Below are 21,764 nucleotides of genomic sequence, written 5' to 3' on the forward strand. Positions count from 1 at the left end.
AGTGGATCAATAGGTAGTTCGAGGGTCGTGACCTCTTTTATTAAATTTTGGACCTTAGTCCAGTATTTCTTCATTTCTGGACATGACCACCAAATGTGTGCCATGTCCCCCTTTTGACCACAGTCTCTCTAACAAAGATCTGATGCCAGAGGGTATATTTGTTGTAGTCTCACTGGAGAAAGATACCACTTGAAGAGTATCTTATAGATGTTCTCCTTTGTAGTAGTACATATGGACGTCGCAGAGGCTGCTTCCCATATTTCTTTCCAGTCTTCCTCTTCAATGGATATGTTCAGTTCGGTGGCCCATTTAAGCATATAATCATGCTCTACTGGGCCTTCCCCTGTTTCTAAATGAGGGGCTCCATTTATACGCAAAGTTTATTTTAAGTAGTTTCACTTCTGGCTCTGTGAGGCTGAGATTGAGGGCCTCTGATTTTTCACTATTAATTTTGTATCCAGAAATATTGCCAAAGTCTTCCAGTTCTCTTTGGAGATTAGGAAGGGAAGTTTGGGGTTGGGTTAGGGTCAGAATAATATCATCGGCGAATAGGGAGATTTTATAGTTTGTGTTTCCGATTGCTACGCCTTTGATATTTATATTATTTCGTATTTTAGCCGCCAGTGGTTCTATGGTGAGAGCAAAAAGGAGGGGGGACAAGGGGCAACCCTGTCTTGTACCGTTTCTTATTTGGAATCTCTCTGAGTTTCCGCCCGGGGCCCTAACTATTGCAGATGGATTTTGGTACAGTGCCTGGACTCCTTCTAGAAATGTGTCTTTGAAGCCAAATTTTTCTAATGTTTTACTACGGAATAGCCAATCAATTCTGTCAAATGCCTTCTCTGCATCCAAGCTCAGGAGAATTGCCTTGTAGTTTGTGAGGTGGACATGTTCAATTATGTTGAACATTTTCCGTGTATTGTCTGAGGCCTGACGTCCCAAAACAAATCCCACTTGATCAAAGTCTATTAATCTTGGCAAGATAGGGTTCAATCTATTCGCCAAGATCTTGCTGTACAATTTGAGATCGTTATTTAGGAGTGATATGGGCCTGTAACTCCCGCATTGCGCTGGGTCTTTCCCTTCTTTATGAATAATGGCAAGGTTTGCCAAGGACATTGACGATGGGATAGGGTTCCCTTCCAGAAATGAATTGAACAAATTTAGTAGATGATTAGACAATATTGGGAGAAATCTTTTGTAATATGCGTTGGAAAAGCCGTCAGGGCCTGGTGTTTTGGATATCTTAGAAGACTTCACCGAGGATACCAACTCCTCTTTAGTAATTTTGGCATTGAGGAAGGAGTTTTCCTCCTCTGTCAGTGTGGGGAGTTCGCAGTCGTAGAGGTAGTGCGAAATTGCCTCTGATCTCGGCAACTCCGAGGTCCCCTTCTGAGTCTTCAAATTATAGAGTTTGGTGTAGAACTTGGTGAATTTCTCCGCTATTTTCTTCTCGTTATATAACATCTCACCAGACCCACCCCTGATCGACGTTATCTGAGATCTTTTTTGTATGCCTCTTAATTTGGAGGCCAAGAGTCTATCAGCCTTATTGCCCTTGTCATAATATCTTTGGTTGGTCCATTTAAGGGCCTTTTCAACCTTTTCTAGTTGAATGCCTTTTAATTTGTTTCTAGTGGCGGAAAGTACCTTGTAGAGTCTTAGTGATGGGTTAGATTTATGTTGTTGTTCCAGATTAGTTATTTTCTCCGATATAGGAACACACAAGATGGCCTAAACACAGTGAATAATATATATAAACACTTAATAGAAAATATATGTATATAAATCACCACCGTCAATGCTGTTTTCCCATTGGGATCCTGTAAGCCTCCACTTTTATCATTTTGGATAAACTGTATTTTATTGGATACTGCACGTGTGCTTCTCTTTTCTAAAGATTATCTCCTCCGAATTGTTCCTGCTGCTATATCCCATTAGGCATTGGCCTTAGTATGTGGTGCCCGGCTGGGAGCTCCTTATAACATATTTTGCTACAGGTTATACCATCTCAGGCCTATCTCTTAACCCTGGGGTGCCTAGCTGGCTAGCAAAATCCTTTGAAGTAGACTCTCCCTTATCTACAAGTGTGAACTATGACGCTTACAGACCACTCAGCCACTTTGTTCTTCCGCCCAAGTGTATACAAGCAGAGCGGTCAACCTTTGATCAGGGGGCTTATGCTAGACCATCTGTCTGTCCTTCTGACCTATTAACATAGCAGATGGGGTCTGCGTACCAGATCCAAAATACTATTCATAGCTTAATATATTCTCATATTTATATAATCGGTTCCGTTGGGCCCAGTGGGTCGATACTTGCCAGCTTTTCTTGCCGGAACTGTATCTCCATTGTGGCCAAGTCTCCGCCCTCTGCGACCCCCAGAACCGGAGATACACAAATGCAGGTTAAAACACTTTTAAAATGCAGGATTCTTCCCTTTAAAAATGAATCTCTGCCTTTCACTCTTTCCCCATTGAAATCAACGGGTTCCGCCGCCATAGGCTTTTAATGGCGCAGCTCCGCAGTTGAAGTCTATGGAGTTCCCCGCCATAGACCTTCAATGGGGAGACGACGCCATTGAAGTCTATGGAAAAAACAAAAATCTTTATATTTGCCCACACTCCGTCTGGTGGTTCCGTGAGGGCTGGGAATGGCCATGCATTCATGCCGGAACCTTTGCTACATGCCACCCAAATCCCAGCCCTCTGGTTCTTCCAGAACCAGAGATATAGACTTTCATTTTTCCCCATTTCTGACTTAGCCGTTTTCACGCCACGCGGCTTTTTCCCCATTGGAATCAATGGCCGGCGCCGCCATAGACAATGCATGGGCGCACGCCACCATTGGATTCAATGGGGCCTCCGCTCCACCATTAAAGTCAATGGCGCAAACCCCCTCTTTACGGGGGTCCCTCATTCCCGGACCCAATGGGGGTCGTGTATGGGGGTTCTTAGGGGCTAGGGGCAAAAATAATTTTATTCCTTCTGCCATTGGAATGCATGGAGCTCCAATGGCGACTTATGGGACTCTGCAAAATGGTGCCTGAAAAGGCAGGAACATGGAACAAAGAGCTAGAAACACTGTTAGCCTTAACCCTTTACCTCCCGCATCAATCCCAGTGTATGTGTTGGTGCAAACACTGGAACAGAAACAATACATTTTTACAGGGGAATATACATTAGGATGCTGAAGCAAGGTAAAAACACATTACTGGACCACAGTCCAGTTAACCCCTTGCTTTCCAGGTGAGAGTAGGGGGTGGCCAAATGGGGTGTAACCCCTTTAATCCCGGGCCAAACCCCCTGTCCCAGGACATACATCAAACTCAGCTAACTTATGGAAGGTTATCAACAATATAGTCCAGCCTTCTAGCCATTAACAACCATGTAATATCATTAGGGAAGATATCACTCTGACAAATCCCACTGACATTGCAAATGCAATCAATGAATACTTTGTGTAGTGTGCTACTAACTTATTAGCGAAATACAACCCACAAACATGAACCCCATTCTGAGAGTACCCCCATAGCTCCACCCTCTCCCAACACTGCCCAAAATGTTCAATTTGTCCCAGTATCTCTGGAGGAGATTACACAAATGCTCCTCAAATTAATACTAAGCAGCCAATTGTAACGTGTGCTCACCACAAACTGGACTAGACCGCGAGGCTGAGGTTGGGATATGTATAACCGCTGCCCTACTACCACGAGACAAGGTCCGGATTGCAGGGTCAGGGTTGTGTAGCCGGGTCAGGATAGGAGAGTACAGGTAGGTCGTGGTACTTGCCATAGTCAGGAATTGGAGAAAGAAGAGTGGTCATAATCCGTAGCCATGGTCACGGAGAGGAGAGAGCGGGAGTCCAAAAGTAAGCCGAGGTCCAGGCATACAGAAGAGAAAAGTTAAGGTATGAGCAGGGGTCACAACGAAGGTCAAGCAAGGCACAGCAACAGGCAACGATCAGTAAGCAGCAAGCACAATACACAAACAATAGTTTATGCTCAGCAACTAGCAGAGCGCTGACTGGGCACAAAAATGAACAGGAGCCAATAGGGAAGTAGAAGGGATAGTGATGTCTGTGAGCCGATAGGAGGAAGGTGAATAGTTATCAGGTGAGAGACAGATGAGTTCGGTCCAGTCATTACCTGCTGCACGGCGTGCACACGCAGGGGGGGGGCGGTGTTAGGCGACTGTGTCACTGATGAGGTGGTCTGCCGTGTTTACGTGACGGGAACGAGGACCCAAGATCTCCCTACTAGTATGCCGTGTACACGCAGACAGGGGCGTGCGCGCGTCCGTGTTGTTGGTGCGTGACACGTCCACAGGGCGGGGTTTAGCCGCGATTCTGACACCAATCTGGACCTGACGTACTATAATCTAAGTTCCTAAGACTTGGTTCCCTAGCCATTGCCAAACCGATTGCTTCCCTAGTCAACTCTATTCTGTCTGCAAGCTGTATCCTTAAGACTTAGAAAATTGCCAGAGTTGTCCCAATCTTCAAAAGCGTGGACAAAAACACTGTCTCAAACTACAGGCCAATCTTGACTGTAGATGGTTGCATGCTTAGTGTGTAGCTGTTGTTCCTCAAATAGCTGGCTCTGTCTGTAGGTTTGAGGTACAGTGATAAAGTAAAAACAGGCACAACAGATATAGGGTGATCACTGAAAATAAAGTGAAAAAATATATATCTCTTATAATAAGTGGAACATAAAAATAAAAAGTGTGTACAATTTCACCCCCTGCTCTGACCCACTGGGAGGGGTAGTCTTCACCCGTCCGTAATGGTAACAGTAGTAGACACGAAATCCAGGGGGAGCACAGGGAAGAAACACAAAATAAAATAGATCTAAGTGCAGTAGAATTTCAATGGGGAAGATGCGTTTCCAAAATCTTGGCTCTTAAGAAATGACTACTTACAACATGTAAGAGTCAAAACAGCAGGGTTGACAATCAGTCAATGGTGGGTGTGTAGTGTAGTAATCGTCAGGGTGGTTCAGGTACTCAGGAAGGTAAGTCCCAGATGTAAGAGAGAGAACAAACTTGCATAGCGCAGATCAACCAAGGTTTAAAAATAATTTATCTAAGTAAATAATGCACTCACAATATAAAGGATAAAATCGGGCATGTCACACTTAATAAGTGTATGAGAGGATATCAACAGCCAGCTGGCTCACCATCCCGCAACTCTCCACGCTCATCCGTCTCTGCCTCTGCTCAACTGCGTCACCGCACGGCTCGGCGTCTGACGTCAGATCCGGTTTCGTCTGTTGGTGGGGGCTGGACCTTCAGTGACTCCTCTCCAGACTGCTCCGCAAGAAAGACTCCCACTCAGCGCGTTTCGCTACGTAATCATGTCGGCTTCGTCAGGAGTGTGAAGTCTCAAAGTTACATTGTGTATTATATAGCTTGGTTGCTAATTAGTTATATGGAACAACTGTTCCTTAAAGCGCTAATGGGGTTAATGTTAAATGCTGGATCTAGCTCACTCATATATCAATACAAGAGAAATGGGTGCAATTTAGTACTTAAGAGGTACAATTTAGGTGCAGATAATGGAAAGTTGGTAATACTTGATACTTAATACGGAAAGACTCAGATAAATATTGGCATGTATTATTATATATATTAAAATCCTAATACAATGGATTCTACGAGGAAGACTTGTTGATAGAACACATATTTATAATACATAGGTTTATACAAATTATTTATAAAATTGAATTAAACAGTTATTTATCCCATGGTGGTAATAATAAGATAAAATAATATAATAATAATGGGACAGGGAATGAATATTCTAACACATGGAAACTATACCCAAATGCACATAGAGATAAGCAATCACTAAGAGTCAAAAAAGTAAAAAAAGTAAAAAAAACACACATAATGAAAGATAGGATGCCTAAAGGGAAGACATAAAGCCAGAGTTAGAGCAAATTCATTTCAGAAATGGCATGATGTCCAACTCCATATTTAGCCCCCTTGGTGTGAGACTGCCCAAACAGTGGATCCAAAAAGATTCCCTCTTCAGTAGCTCTATTTCTCTGTCCCCCCCTCTCAAATGTTGTTTAACCTGTTCAATGGCTGTGTATTTTAAACCTGTTGGATCTCCTTGGTGGAATAATGAAAAATGATCAGATACACTGTGCGTCTTAAGTTGTCGTTTTATACTGCTTAGATGTTCCAAAATCTTAGTTCTGATTGGTCTAGCAGTTTTGCAACGTATTGGATTTTACAAGGGCACTCGAGTAGGTATATGACATGATCCGATCTACAGGTAAGACAGGTTTTGATATTAAAACTTTCATTTATGACATTGGAGCTGAAACTCACAGTATTAGGAGATTTAAACTGGCATGCCCTATAAGTTTTGCACCCATAAAATCCCATATTGTGACTAAGCCAATTGTTCTGGCTAGTTTTCTTCTTTCTGAGTGCACTGGGTGCCAGTTGATTTTTTAGGTTGTTAGCTTTTCGGAACAGAACACTAGATCTCTCTGGAATTTCTTTTCCTAATATAGGATCATTCTTTAGGATGTCCCAATGCTTATTTAAGATCCTAGTGATCTTTTTTGATTCTTTATTGTAACCTGTAATAAATGCAAAATCTAGTTGATCATTTTTCTTTCTCTTTATTCTAGGTTTCAACAGATCACTCCTATTTTTACAGTCTGCTTTTAGCATTGCTCTGTCCAACATCCCCTCATCATAATCTTTCTCCAAAAATCTATTTTTAATAAAATCTGCTTTTTTTCTTTTTTTGTAATTTACCAGAGGCTGATGGGAGTATTCTATATCCAATAGCATTGATTCCGTCAGTATATAAGGTATTCATGCCCCTTGTGACGTACCTTCTGAAGAAGTGCGCATGCGCACGAAACGCATTGGGCCGTTTGTCAGATTTTATTGTGCAGTGTGGCAGAGACTTGGCAGGACGTGGGCCTCAGACTCAACTTGCAGAGGATATTTTTGGCGCTTGTTATCCGCTCCCAGAGAGGTGATTTCGGAGAGAGAGAGGGCTTGAGCCCCCGGAAGCTCCTGTGTCACGGAGAGTGACGCAGTTCCGGTCGCCGAAGGAGAGAATCCCTGGGAGGTCACGTGTTCTGACGGAGCAGCAGCAGCAAGAACAGATACACCCTATCCTCTGCGTTTGACCTGTGGCATTCCTGTAAGTAGGATTCTGGTTTTAACACACCGGATCCCGCATCTGCCTCATTTATATATGTGTAATAAATTCTCCTTTTAATATAGTCAGCCTTACTTGTTTTATGTAGTGTTTGTCTCGTTTGTTTGTCTTGTTTTGTCCACCCTGTTTGATAGTATCAGCTGTGTGTCTTCTTTGTTTTTCTCCCTGACATGTGTGTGGAGTAACATCTTGAAGAAGGTTGGAGCATCCCAATACTTCTGCAGATATCAGTCAAAGAGACATTGTCACCATTGGACTTTGCATCTCCTTTTGGACTATTACGGCGCCGGTCTGTATTGTATATGTTTGGTTTTTTACTAACTGTTTCTTGGGGTTAGTGTCACCTGGCAGCTTATGTAATATTATTGGTAGTGTAGAATCACTGTTATCACTTCACTTTAACGTTTATCACATCACTTTTTAGCGCTATACACACCTATTTTTTTCTTTGTTTGAGAAAGCAGGCTGTAACAATAATTTATAATGGACTATGGCAATCAAAAGTATGACACTTGTCGGCAGACAATTCCATTATCCATATTTGAATCATATGAGATTATTTAAGAATCATATGAGATTATTTAAAAAAGGCTGATAGGTCAAATTCTACATTTAACCCCCGTGGACTAAGCGTTTTCAATTCAAAAATCCAAAAGGATTCTCTTTTGGAGATATGATTTATTTTATCTCCTCCTCGCTTACAGAAAATGGGACATTCAATGGCATGGCATTTCAATCCTGTTGGGCTCTGAGCATGTTCTAATTTGAAGTGGAGTGACACATTAGGGGATTCAAATCCCCTTTTGATGTTATAAATCCCCTAATCTGCTTTGTAAGGTTCTGCCCGTGCGGCCCACATATTGTAGGCCACACGGGCATTCCAAAAGGTAAATCACAAACTGGCTATGACAATTGATTAGTGTTCTGATTGGATATTCTTTCTTTGTAACATAGGATATGAACTTATTTGTCTTGATACTGTGTTGACAAGCTATACATTTTGCACCAGGGAAGTAGCCCTTTATTACCTCTCTTGTTTTAAGTGAATTCTTACTGAAGGGACAGCTGGGTGATAGTTTCATTTTAAGATTATTTGCTCTCTTAAACTATATTTCTGGTTTCTCTTTCAGATGACCTTTAAGGAGTTCATCCTGCCCAGAAGACCCCAGAATTTCCCAAGTGTTTTGATAATCTGTGGTGCCAAAGAGTTGTACTGTGTGATAAATGCCACTGTACTGCACCGACACATTTTATTCGAGCAAATACCTGGTATGTACCTGGCAGATACCTGGAATGCGCCGCTCCTCACCTCTGACAAGCCCCGTTGCATTTGCCTTCCCAGCCTGGGTTCATGACTGGCTGATGGGCGGCTGATCTGTTATATGATAATGATTAGGATTTAATAGGCTGCAATGCTTCGCGTGTCTACCAGATGGCATAAATTCATGAATTGTAATGCAGTATATATATATATATTGTGCAGTATTGCAGCCAGCGGGAATAAAATGCTTCAATCCCTGCCTGGAAAATAACTCAATGCACTCGGGCAGAAAACAGTCACAAACCTCAATACACCCGGGTATACCCGAATTCGTGGGACTAGCCGAGCTCGAATAAAGTGTGTCGCCAGTGTATCTGTCTTGTTTTCACTCTTCTCCTTTTGATTGTATTCCAATAAATCAGATCTTGTTATGGCTTTTACTGTGTCAACAGCTCTATCAAGCAGATGTCTATTGTAGTCACGATCAATAAACCTTTGTTTTAAATTTTGTGCCTGTGCATCAAATACTAAAGGGTCTGAACAATTTTGTTTGATCCTGAGCAGCTGTCCCTTGTGGATATTTTTAATCCAATTAGGGTAATGGTGACTGCTGGCAGGAGATAGTTGTTCGCTTGTACTGGTTTATAGTAAGCTTTTGTTTGAAGGATGTTGTTTTCAATGTAAAACTGAAGGTCCAAAAATTCAATACATTTCTTACTTTCTTTGAATGTGAATTTTAAATTTCTATCATTCCCATTTAGATGTAATTTGAACCGCTCTAGTTCACATGGGGTACCTCTCCATATAAATATTACGTCATCTATGTAACGCCGCCATAGGACCAGATTTACCCCCAGCTCCATGTCGGACCAGATGACATCATCCTCCCACTTACCCATATATAGGTTCGCGTAGCTGGGAGTAAATCTGGTCACATGGCGGTGCCCTATATCTGCAAATAGAACTGTTTCATAAATAGGAAGTAGTTATGCCTTAAAATGAAATTAATTGATTCCATTAGGAATTTAGCCAGTACGACAGGAATTAATTTATCCTGTTCAAGAGTTGAAGCTATTGCTTCACAACCTTTCTCATGTGATATTATAGTGTAAAGTGATATAACATCTGCTGTTACTATAATGAAATCTTGATGCCACCGAATGTCTCTCAAAACCTGCAGGATATGTGTTGTATCCCTTAGATATGAGCGTTGTTTAATCACATATTGCTGCAAATGTTGATCAATAAACTGTGATAGGGATGTTGTGAGTGATCCTATACCCGATATAATTGGGCGACCAGGTGGTCTCAGTAGGTCTTTATGTTTTTTTGGTATCATATAAAAGATAGGGATCCTTGGATGTATATTAAAGAGAAAGTCATACTCTTTCTCATTTATGACACCCTCTTCCACAGCCCTCTTAAATATTAGTTTCAATGTTTCTTGATATTGTAATGTGGGGTTCCCATCTAATAAAAGATATGTGTCCTTATCCCCAAGTATGCGTTTTGACTCCTCAACATAGTAGGGGGCATCCATTATGACGATGCTCCTCCTTTGTCTGCCGACTTTATTACAATTTGATCATTGCTTTCCAATTCTGTTATTGCCTGCTTCTCATTTTTACTTAAATTCTCTCTCTTAGTTCCATCCTTTAAAATGTGTCTCTCCAAATCTGCTGTAACCATTTCAGCAAATGATTCTACTAAATTACCTCTAGCAAATTTAGGATAAAAAGTTGAACATGGTTTGAACTTTGTGAACTGTATTTCTTCCCATTCTCTGGTTATATCATTTGATGTCTTATTTTTTGCAAAAAATCTTTTTTGGGCTAATTTTCTAATAAATTTTTGGACATCTATATATATCCCAAAATTATTTGGGACACATGTGGGGGCAAAGGTCAACCCTTTACTTAAGACTTTTCTTTTGTACTCCGTCAACTTATATTTACTAATATTAAATATGTTCTGTTGTTGTTTAGACTTCCTGGCCTCTTTTATTCGCTTATTGTTCTGGTTGGCCTTTTCTTTCCCTCCTCTTTTGCCTCTTTTTCTATTTTTCGTTTTCTGGAGTTGGGTGACTCCATCCTTTTGTCTGACTTTCCTCTCTGGAACTCCTGGTCCCTTTCTCTCTTCCAATCTAAAATAGAAAACGTAGGTTTCTTCTCTAGATTGGAATTCTGTGTTCCCCCTGATTTATTGTCACCATTGTGTGTTTTGGGGGCTTTAATCGGACTAGATTTCTTTTGTTGTGTATCTTTTTCTTGAATCCCTCTTAATTGATGGAATGGAGAATTCATATGGTATTTGGGCTGAACATCTTGATCTTCTTTAGTGGTAATATTCTCCTTTCTATTATTACTATTGTCAGTATTCTCCTTTTTGTTACTATTAGTTCGATGTCTAGATGGTGTTCTATCATAAGATCTATCATATTTATCTTTGGCAGGTGCCCATTTTTTATTTTTTCCAATTTCTATATTTTCCTTGGGCATAATCAATTTTATCCCTATGGTGTTTATTCTTTTTATTCTTTTTAATTTCTGATTCTATTTGTTTTGTCTTTTTTTCTATCCAATCTTCAAAGATTTTTTTATCTTGACTGGTAATAGTTTCAAGATACTCTTGAATTTCCGTTATTTCATTATCTAATCTACGAAGTAATTGTCTTCTATTTGTAATTAGAAATCTCATCAATTCAAATGAACATACTGAAGGAATATAGAGGTAAAGGTCCCCTCAATTAACTAGTGCTGCAGAGCATTGTATCCACTTGTATAATGAATTGCTGCATCCGGATAACATAATGATATAATGAAATGCTGAGTGGAGTTAATGTAAATGAACCCCTAGTTGGGATGTGGTCCGGCAGGAAAGTGAAGGGTTGTCTGAGGGAAGTCCTGAGACCCACCCAGACCCCATACACGAATCCAGCAACTTAATGAACCAGTACACCTGGGGAAGCTCCCACTTTGAAGATAGTAACAAAGTACTCACTTATGTCTTTGCTTCATCCGGGTTTGTGTGCTCCACGCTGTATGCAGACACAGGAAGAAATCACCACTGCCAAGAAGGAGAGTGAGACAGCGGGCACGGCCGCGCAGCAAAAATGGCAAAGGCTGGACTGAGCTATATAAAGTCTCAAACAATATTTCTCTAATAATACTTTATAAACATCAAGTATCCTTAAATAATAATTTTTCTTTAAATTAACATTTTTTCTTTAATTTATACTTTTTCTTTAATAATTTTTTTTAAAAAAAATTTTCTCTCAAATTTTATTAGTATTATTTACTTTTAATCTCATTCATCAAATGTAAAGACATATAAGATAATTATCAATCATTTAATTCTAATTTAGTTTATCAATCTCTTGAATCTCCATCCTGTTGAAGTGCCTCTCCAATATCTATGATGAATTTCATTCTTTATATTGTTGAATTTCATTCTATATGTTGTTGTATCTATTGTTCTAATACCAATTGTCAAGTAATTAACTTTGCTGTAAAATGTTGGAGTATATGTTATTGAATATTGTCTGATGCACTTATGCTCGGCCGTCTGTAGTTAAATATCTAAGTACCACTTATCTATATAGTGGTAATTATTATAAAGATGGATGTAATTGTCCTATCTTCTTTATGTACAGGACAACCTAGTATTTAAGTGCTAAATATCCTAATATTTTGATAATTGCATTTTAGTAATTATCTTTTGTTGTTGTATTACAAACGAGTCATTGTTCTATCTATCTAAAATATCAAAGGAGGTAACGGTATCACCGGCCGTTTTTCCAATGATCTAATGATGTTAATTGCCCAAATTGAAAGAACTGGGCAATCCATGTAGCAAACCCTGATGAAGAAACCCACAAGGAGTTTCGAAACGCGTTGGATGTTTTTTGGTACAGCAGGGACACTGTAGCAGCAAGATACCGGAGGTGACATCAGCAGAGGAGCCGATCGATGAGACTCTGGCAGCAGCTGACTCCGAGCACGGAAGGCGGATCTCCTCGAGTTGCTGATGTATTTCACCCCACGGCGAGCGGTGTCAACCAGCTAAAGAAACCAAAAACCAAATGCGCATGTCCTAGCCACCTCTGGTGAGTAGAATTCCAATTTTTCTCATGGCGGAGCAAGTTTTATTCTATAAGGTGCAGCTGCACTGAGTTGTTTTACAATTGATATACTTATGTATGCTGTTTTATTTTTTGCATTTTTTGTAATAAATTGCTCTGTTCTTTTACCACATATAGTCCTTGGGTAATGCACTATTGCAGTGTTTTGCATGTTTTGTCTTCCTTCTCTTGAGGTCATCATTCATAAAAAGAGGACTTTATCCATGACCCTATCCATTCCTATAGGCCACCCCTTGCCTTAGTGCCACAAGAGGTTTTATCACTCCCACATCCATTCTTGGTTGTGAGATAACCAGAGAAACGTTTTGGGCTGCTCCAGGACTCTTTTTTGGACTCCAAATCACAGGTTTATTCATGGTCACATGTTCATTTATGCATTTATATTTATAGATTTATTTAAGTTGTCACGCGAGCGCTATTTGCACTTATATTTTCACTTGTTCATAGTAATGGTGGTGTCTAGGAAATATCCTTCGTCCGGGGAATGGGTGTGTTTGAGGTTGATGGTCGGGTGGAATGTATTGAAGTTCCCATGGAACTGTAGGAGGTCCTGTACACCAGAGGTCCAAATCAGGAGGATGTCATTGATATAGTGAAGTTATGTAAGGGGCTTCAAGTGACAGGTGAAAAGAAAGTCACTTTCCAGTTTTGCGCAGAACAGATTAGTATACTGTGGTGCCATCCGAGTGCCCATAGTGGTCCCGGTTGTCTGGAGGTATGTGTCCTTTCCAAATGGGAAGTAGTTATGGGTCAGAATAAATTCAATGCATTTAGTCACTGTCTCTGTGAGTGGCTCCTGTGGTCCGAGGAAGTTTCTGCAGGATGAAATCCCATCTTTGTGGGAGATGTTTGTGTAGAGTGAGTCTACATCCATGGTTGCTAGTAGTGTTCCTGTTGGGAGGGGGCCAAGGCATTAAGTTTGTTTTGCAGTTCCATGGTGTCCTGGAAATAGCTTTGTGTGTTCCTGACAAGTGGTTTGAGAATGCCTTCCACCCAGCCAGAAATATTCTGTCAGTGTGTCAGATCCAGAGATTTATTTATTTATTTATTTATAAAATATTTTACCAGGAAGTAATACATTGAGAGTTACCTCTTGTTTTCAAGTATGTCCTGGGCACAGAGTAAAACAAAATAATACATGGTTACAAATACAGTTACATAAATGAACAAGGTATACATTATATACAAGACATTGCATGCACAGTTAAAGAAAATATATATTATGAGCGTATGAAACAGTTACAGACCAGATTAAAGTGTGAGACAGCCTTAGATTTGAAAGAACTTAAGCTGGTTGTGGATATGAGAGTCTCTGGTAGGTTGTTCCAGTTTTGGGGTGCACGGAAGGAGAAGGAGGAACGTCGGATACTTTGTTGAGTCTTGGGACCATGAATAGTCTTTTGGAGTCTGATCTCAGGTGATAGGTACTGCATGTGGTAGGGGTGAGGAGCTTGTTCAGGTAGCTGGGTAGCTTGCCCAGAAAGTATTTGAGGGTGAGACAGGAAAGGTGAACTTTGCGCCTAGACTCTAGTGATGACCAATCTAGTTCTTTGAGCATTTCTCAGTGATGTGTGTTGTAGTTGCATTGGAGAACAAAACGACAAATTGAATTGTAGAGGGTGTCAAGTTTGCTAAGGTGGGTTTGAGGAGCCGAGCCATATATTATGTCTCCATAGTCAATAATTGGCATTAGCATCTGCTGTGCAATACGCTTTCTGACCAGGAGACTTAGGGAGGATTTGTTCCTGTAAAGTACCCCTAGTTTGGCATAGGTCTTGGTTGTCAGGGTATCAATGTGCATCCCGAATGTTAAGTGGGAGTCAAACCATAAGCCCAGGTATTTAAAACTAGTGACAGGTATTAGGGTGGTGTTAGCGTTGGTTCTAATCAGGAGCTCAGTCACTGGAAGCTTTACAAATTTAGTCTTGGTCCCAAATACCACTGTTACAGTCTTGTCAGTGTTTAAAAATAGTTTGTTTTGGGAAATCCAGTTTTCGAGTCTCAAAAAGTCAGACTGAAGTATGTGTTGAAGGTCAGAGAGGCTATGGCTGTGTGCATACAGGATTGTGTCATCTGCATACATGTGTATTGAGGCTTCCTTACAAGCTGTGGGAAGATCATTAATGAACACTGAGAAGAGTAGGGGCCCCAGAACAGAGCCTTGCGGTACACCACAGGTGATATCCAGGGGGTTGGAGTTAGAGCCTGAGATGGACACATGTTGGGATCTTCCTGATAGGTAGGACTGAAACCAGTTTAAAGCATGTTTCCCTATTCCAGAGCTCTGGAGTTTGTTAAGCAGGATAACATGATCAACTGTGTCAAAAGCCTTTGCAAAATCTAGGAATACTGCACCAGTGAGTTGTCCCCGTTCCATTCCACACTGGATTTCATTGCAAACTTTTAGTAGGGTAGTTACGGTGGAGTGTTTGGGACGAAACCCAGACTGGAATTGGCTAGGGAAATTTGTCTTGGTGTAGAAATCGCTTAATTGGGAGTGGACACATTTTTCCATAACTTTGGATAGAATTGGGAGAAGTGAGATTGGCCTTTAGTTTGAGACAGTGTTTTTGTCCCCACTTTTGAAGATTGGGACAACTCTGGCAGTTTTCCAGGTCTTAGGGATATGGCCTGCAGACAGGATAGAGTTGACTATGGACACAATTGGTTTGGCAATGGCTGGGGCACCAAGTCGTAGGAACCTAGATTGTAATAAGTCGGGTCCACATTGGCTGCTTAGTTTTAGTTTGAGGAGCGCTTGTGTAATCTCCTCTTCAGATACTGGGCTAAATTGAAAATTGTGGGCAGTGTTGGGAGGGGGTGGGACTGTAGGGATACTCCCAGGATGAGATTCATGTTTGGGGTTTATGCTGGGTTTCGCTAATAAGTTAGTGGCACACCCCACAAAGTAATCATTGAATGCATTTGCAATGTCAGTGGGGTTTGTCAGAGTAATATCCCCCTTAGTGATATTACTTGGTTGTTGATGGTTAGGAGCCTGGAATATATTGTTGATAACCTTCCAGAAGTTACCTGGGTTTGATGTATTTTGGTGGAGATTGTCAGAGTAATATTGTGCTTTTGCATACCTTGTTTGCCTTGTGCACACGTTCCGCAGGCATCTGTAGTGATTGAGATCCTTGGTAGTGCCAGTTACTTTGAAGCTTTTCCACAAGGTATCCCTGAACTGGTAGAGTGCTATAAGGTCAGGTGTAACCCCGTACCCTTATTCTGCGTAGTGGAGCATGGGTATCGCAGAGTTTTAAGAACTCGGATTGGAAATAGTCGAGTGCAGAATCAGGGTCGGGAATTAAATCAATTCTGTGCCATGGGCAGTTGGTAAGGTCATCCAGAAACTGTTGTGGGTTAAAGTTTTTAAATGTTCTAGTGAGGAGAACTTTAGGGCTTGAATGGGGCGGTTTAATTTTCCTTACACAGTACACTATTGCATGGTCACTGAAAATATCAGGAAGGATGCCAGAGGATTGGATTCTGCTGGTGTTTGTGGAGAGAATCCAGTCTAGCAAGGAATGGTTATGCGACTTCAGGTTTATTCGTGTGGGTTGGGAAATGAGTTGCGATATGTTAAGTGACTTGAGTTGTATCTGGATTTTGTGGTTTTTAGGGTCAAGCCAATTGAAGTTGAAGTCCCCTAGAACTAGCAGCTCACTCTTCTAATTCAGAGAGGAAATGGAGGCAAGAAATTGGGTGATATCAGTCAAGGATTGTAGAGGGGCTTTAGGAGGGCGGTAGATGCCAGCAAGCAAGATGGGCTTAGAAAAGGGGAGGCAGATTTTTCCAACTAGAGTTTCAAAAGAGGGTGGACTTGGTGGGCAATGTAACAGTGTAAATTGTAAGGTGTCTGCAATATAAAATAACACCCCTCCTCTTCTCTTTGACCTATTTCTCCTAAAAATGGAGTATCCCTGAATGGCAATATTTGCCTCAGGGGTTTTAGAGGATAGCCATGTTTCTGTAAGAACGATGGCTTTGGGTTTATGCATAAGGCACCATGCCCTTAGTTCATCCAGTTTGGGCAGCAGGCTCCGGATGTTTATATGGGCGACAGATAGCCCTTTTTGGAATTTAAAGGTGGAATTCTCAGGGGCATGGGACAGAGCTGAAATGGGAGGACCTGGGTTAGTTTCAACATCACCTGCTAGAGAGAGTAATAGTATGAGTAGAAATTTGGGTAGTTGTTTGCAAGTTGTAAATTTGTGGTGTTTTCCATTTGAGTGTGCGGTGGTTGGTGTGCTGGTTTTTAGAGTTCTCCACCAACATTCAGTAGATAGTGCAAGGCTTTTGAGTAGTCCAGGGTGTATGGTGATGTTGGGTGTGGGCCAGGATGGAGGAGTTTGTAGTGGATAGAGGGAGTAACATCTCCATGAGGCCAGGAGAAAGAAAAAAGTTAGAAGACATAGCAGGTTCATGATGCCAGAGGTAGGCAGTGCTGCAAGGAGCTGTTGTGAGCAGAGTGAGTGTGTGCAGACTAAACAGCAGGGGTGGGCCTGTACCTTGTCAAGTGTTTTGCTGCATTGCAATGCTAGGGTCAATTCAGGGTTTCAGTGTTTTGTGCAGTCAGTTTTGGGAGAGGCTGCAGTGAAAGAAGTTGTAAAGGGGTGGGGGGTTAAACTTTGCAGGCTAACAAGCTTGGGATCATAGTGTGATCTGAATAGCTTACCGTTTGTTGTCTTGAGTTAAAGAGTTTGCAGAAAGAAGCAGTCCCCAGTCACCTCTAGTCATACTGTAGTCTAACTGTTTTTATCACTTAAAAACCTCACTTTAAATGCCTCACTGCCTAATGCAGTTCCGGCCCAATGCAGCGAAGGTGTTAGTATTATACACAAAAAAAAAGTCACATGACCCTCCCCCTCCCCAATCAGTCAGCTTGTTCCATTTGGTCAATTAACAGCACAGAGTTAAAAGGAAAAAAAAAAAAAAAAAACACCTCTAGTACGTCATTTTAATACCCATTATTTTATATATGTGTTGAATCAATAAAGTTTATTTTAAAACATACACTAATCACCAGAGGGTGAACTCGAGTGCTACACTGGGTTCTTCTCTACTCTTTCTACCAGATTCAGTCTTATACAGAGGTTTTCAACATCAGGAACATACTTATATATCAATTCAACAAGGCCAGATTCAGTCTTATACAGAGGGTTTCAACATCAGGAACATACTTATACATCAATTCAACAAGGCCAGATTCAGTCTTATACAGAGGGTTTCAACATCAGGAACATACTTATATATCAATTCAACAAGGCCAGATTCAGTCTTATACAGAGGGTTTCAACATCAGGAACATACCTGTGAAGAGAATGCAATTAGATCCATGTCATATCAGCTGAGGTTATTGGTTATTGGTCTTGCATGAAGAAAGTGAGTATATTAACTATATATATATTAACTGTAGTCTAACTGTTTTTATCACTTAAAAACCTCACTTTAAATGCCTCACTGCCTAATGCAGAGATGATAGGGCGCCCAGGGTTACCCTCTTTGTGAATTTTGGGGAGCATGTAGAATGTGCCAGGTTTTGGGTTAGCTGGTATCAGGTCCAGAATTAGTTCTTTTGTGTGGATCTGGAGTGTTTTAATGATCCTGTTGAGTTCTCTCATATATTTTTTTGTTGGATCCTCCTGCAGTTTGATGTAATACTTTTCATCAGAGAGTTGTCTGTGGACTTCCCACAGGTAGTCTGGGGTGTTCATTATGACACTGCTCCTCCCTTGTCCGTAGGTTTGATTGTTATGTTGTGGTTGGCCTTTAGCAATTCTATGGCTCTCCTCTCGATCATTGTCAGATTATACGTTTGTTTCCTTACTTTGTCCAGGATGGTGGATTTGGCTCTGTCTAAAGCTTTCGATGTACTGGTCCAGTTTGGGGTTCCACCCAGTTTGTGGTGTCCAGTTGGATTTTTATTTCTCCCTGCTCATGTGCAGCAGCCCTCCTGCAGTGTTGGCACGATCTTGGTCGTGTCTGTCATAGAGTGAAACAGATAATATTGCGCTCATAAGTGACCTGTGATATATATATGTGATGATAGTAAAGGTATTCAATACAACCTGATAAAGTGTGGTTTTATGCTGCTGGTCTGATGGGAATGGCTCAAACACCAGGCTATATGTAAACAAAGAAAAGACAGCGCAAAAAACCTGTTGGCGAGCCGTGTTGAAGGAGCTCCAGACAGTGGATCGGCAGAGATGATCTCAGCTCACTTCCGTGTTACTCCACACTGGCGTGTGACATCATCCGGCGGCGTCTCTCAGCCTGTCGCGTCTCACACGTGTGGATCGGGAGAGATGTCTCAACTCGCTTCCTTGTTACTCCATGCTGGCGTGTGAAGTCATCAGGCGGCGTCTCTCAGCCTGTCGCGTCTCAAGCGTGTTACTCCTTTAGCGATATTCGTTCGAGTGGTGGCAAATTGTCCCAAACACGTCCCGCAGAGAACTAATGTCCAAATTCGTAGCCACAATGGGAATAATTGTAACAAATAGGAACGCGCCCTCTCCTACGCGTTTCGTACTTTCGTACTTCGTCAGGGGTTATAGGAGGAGGTTCCAGGGCGGTTCATATACTCGTGGCTGAGCTCTGATTGGCCCCAACTGGATGAGCTCAACTCCCCCCACCTGGAGAGAGTGACACTCCTCCCGTGGAGAAACCTAATCAGCACAATGCAAACGAACTGACAATCTAACATAAGTACAACATTGGTTAAAAAACACTTTTAAAAATACAATTTTAATGGCATACCATAATGCATTTAAGAGACTCTAAAAAACAAAGAGACAAGAATTAATCATAATAAAATTACATATTAAAAGATGAAAAGTGCTTTAATTAATTCCCACAATTTTATAAATAAAATGCCCTAAGTGTAAATAATGTATTGAACGAGTATACATATTGGATAATGGTCGAGGAACAGATCTTGATATGTGGACATCAATAAAATTAGTCCAGAGAGAAGAGATTAAAAAACAGAAAATAAAAATGAAATCACTGGTACTGTAAAATGTTTAATTTTAAAAGAGAGACCATACATCGATCTCCTCATTAAGACCTTGGGGAGACAGGGTCTGGAGTTTATAAATCCAGAAACTTTCTTGTTTAGATAGTTTTTTGTCCCTGTCTCCACCCCGTCTTCCTGTGGGTACAGTCTGGATCCCTATGTATGTCAGAAAAGAAGGGTCACAATTATGTTTGATTTTAAAATGTCTGGACACGCTATGTTGTTCTAATCCTATTCTGATGTTTCTGGCATGTTCTAAAATTCTGACTCTTAAAAATCTTTTTGTTCTCCCAACATACTGGTACCCACAGGGACATTGTAATAGACACACCACATAAGTGGATTTGCAGGATATGCAATCTTTCACAATAAACTGTTCTTTTGTTATATTAGATGTAAAAGTCTTGCGATTAGTGTTTAACATTTTGCAGGCTTTGCACTTCCCACAGCAATAATTGCCGTTTGATTTACATGGCATCCATGATGGCTCCAGAGATGTATTTTTTGAGGGGCCAATATCACTCGGTGCTAGGAAATGTTTCAGGGTTTTAGCCCGACGATAAATAAAACTTGGATTTTGATGGAGGGAAGGGCCCAAAATCGGATCATTACAGAGAATATTCCAATTCTTTTGGACTATTTTTTGCACACTAGTGCTGACTGAACTAAACTCTGTAATGAAGGGAATTTTTATTTTATCATCTTTCACTTCATTCACTATTCTTTTTTTCTGAATCAGCAGGGAGTCTCTTTCCATTTTCTCTACTTTTTCAAGTGAACTAAGCAAGAGGGCCTGGTCATACCCACGTTCTACAAATCTCTCAAAGAGAGATGCTGATTGAACTTCAAAGTCAGCTTGACGGCTGCAGTTACGTTTAATGCGCATTAACTGACTCTGGGATATGTTATTGATCCAAGATCTTTTATGATTGCTAGAAGATAGGAGGAAGCTGTTAGTGTCCACTTTTTTGAAAAAGGTTTTAGTATTGACCTTTTCACCCACTCTTGATACTAGACTCAAGTCCAAAAAGTCTATCTGGCTAACACTGGATTCTGAGGTAAATTTTAAATTAAAATCGTTTGTGTTCAGATAGGTCTTGAAGAGCTCCAGAGTGTCCTCATCACCCTCCCAGACACACAAGACATCATCGATATATCTCTGCCATAAAACAACCCTATTAGCAAAAGGGTTGTTGTGCCATATAAAGTTATCTTCCCATACCCCCATGTATATGTTCGCATAACTGGGGGCAAAACGCGTCCCCATGGCAGTGCCACATAACTGTATATAGAACTGATTTAGAAATAGAAAGTAGTTATGTGACAATATATAAGTAATGGCATCGATAATAAATTCACAATTTAGAGGGTGAAGATCTACATCCTTTGCCAAGGTCTCCTTAATTGCCCCAATCCCTTTATCATGGGGGATGCATGTATAAAGGGATTGAACGTCAAATGTTGCCCATCTGTAACCTTCCTGCCATTGAACTGTCTTTAATAAATTCAAAACGGCAGTGGTATCTTTAATATACGATGGCAGTACTTTCACATCTCCGGAATTGGATCACTAACGTCAAATTTGTCACAGTATGTGGATTTTTTCCTACAAAAATATGTGAAAGTACTGCCATCGTATATTAAAGATACCACTGCCGTTTTGAATTTATTAAAGACAATTCAATGGCAGGAAGGTTACAGATGGGCAACATTTGACGTTCAATCCCTTTATACATGCATCCCCATTATAAAGGGATTGGGGCAATTAAGGAGACCTTGGCAAAGGATGTAGATCTTCACCCTCTAAATTGTGAATTTATTATCGATGCCATTACTTATATATTGTCACATAACTACTTTCTATTTCTAAATCAGTTCTATATACAGTTATGTGGCACTGCCATGGGGACGCGTTTTGCCCCCAGTTATGCGAACATATACATGGGGGTATGGGAAGATAACTTTATATGGCACAACAACCCTTTTGCTAATAGGGTTGTTGTATGGCAGAGATATATCGATGATGTCTTGTGTGTCTGGGAGGGTGATGAGGACACTCTGGAGCTCTTCAAGACCTATCTGAACACAAACGATTTTAATTTAAAATTTACCTCAGAATCCAGTGTTAGCCAGATAGACTTTTTGGACTTGAG

This window comes from Ascaphus truei, chromosome 2, assembly GCF_040206685.1.
Source record: "Ascaphus truei isolate aAscTru1 chromosome 2, aAscTru1.hap1, whole genome shotgun sequence".
In the NCBI taxonomy this organism is placed as follows: Eukaryota; Metazoa; Chordata; class Amphibia; order Anura; family Ascaphidae; genus Ascaphus; species Ascaphus truei.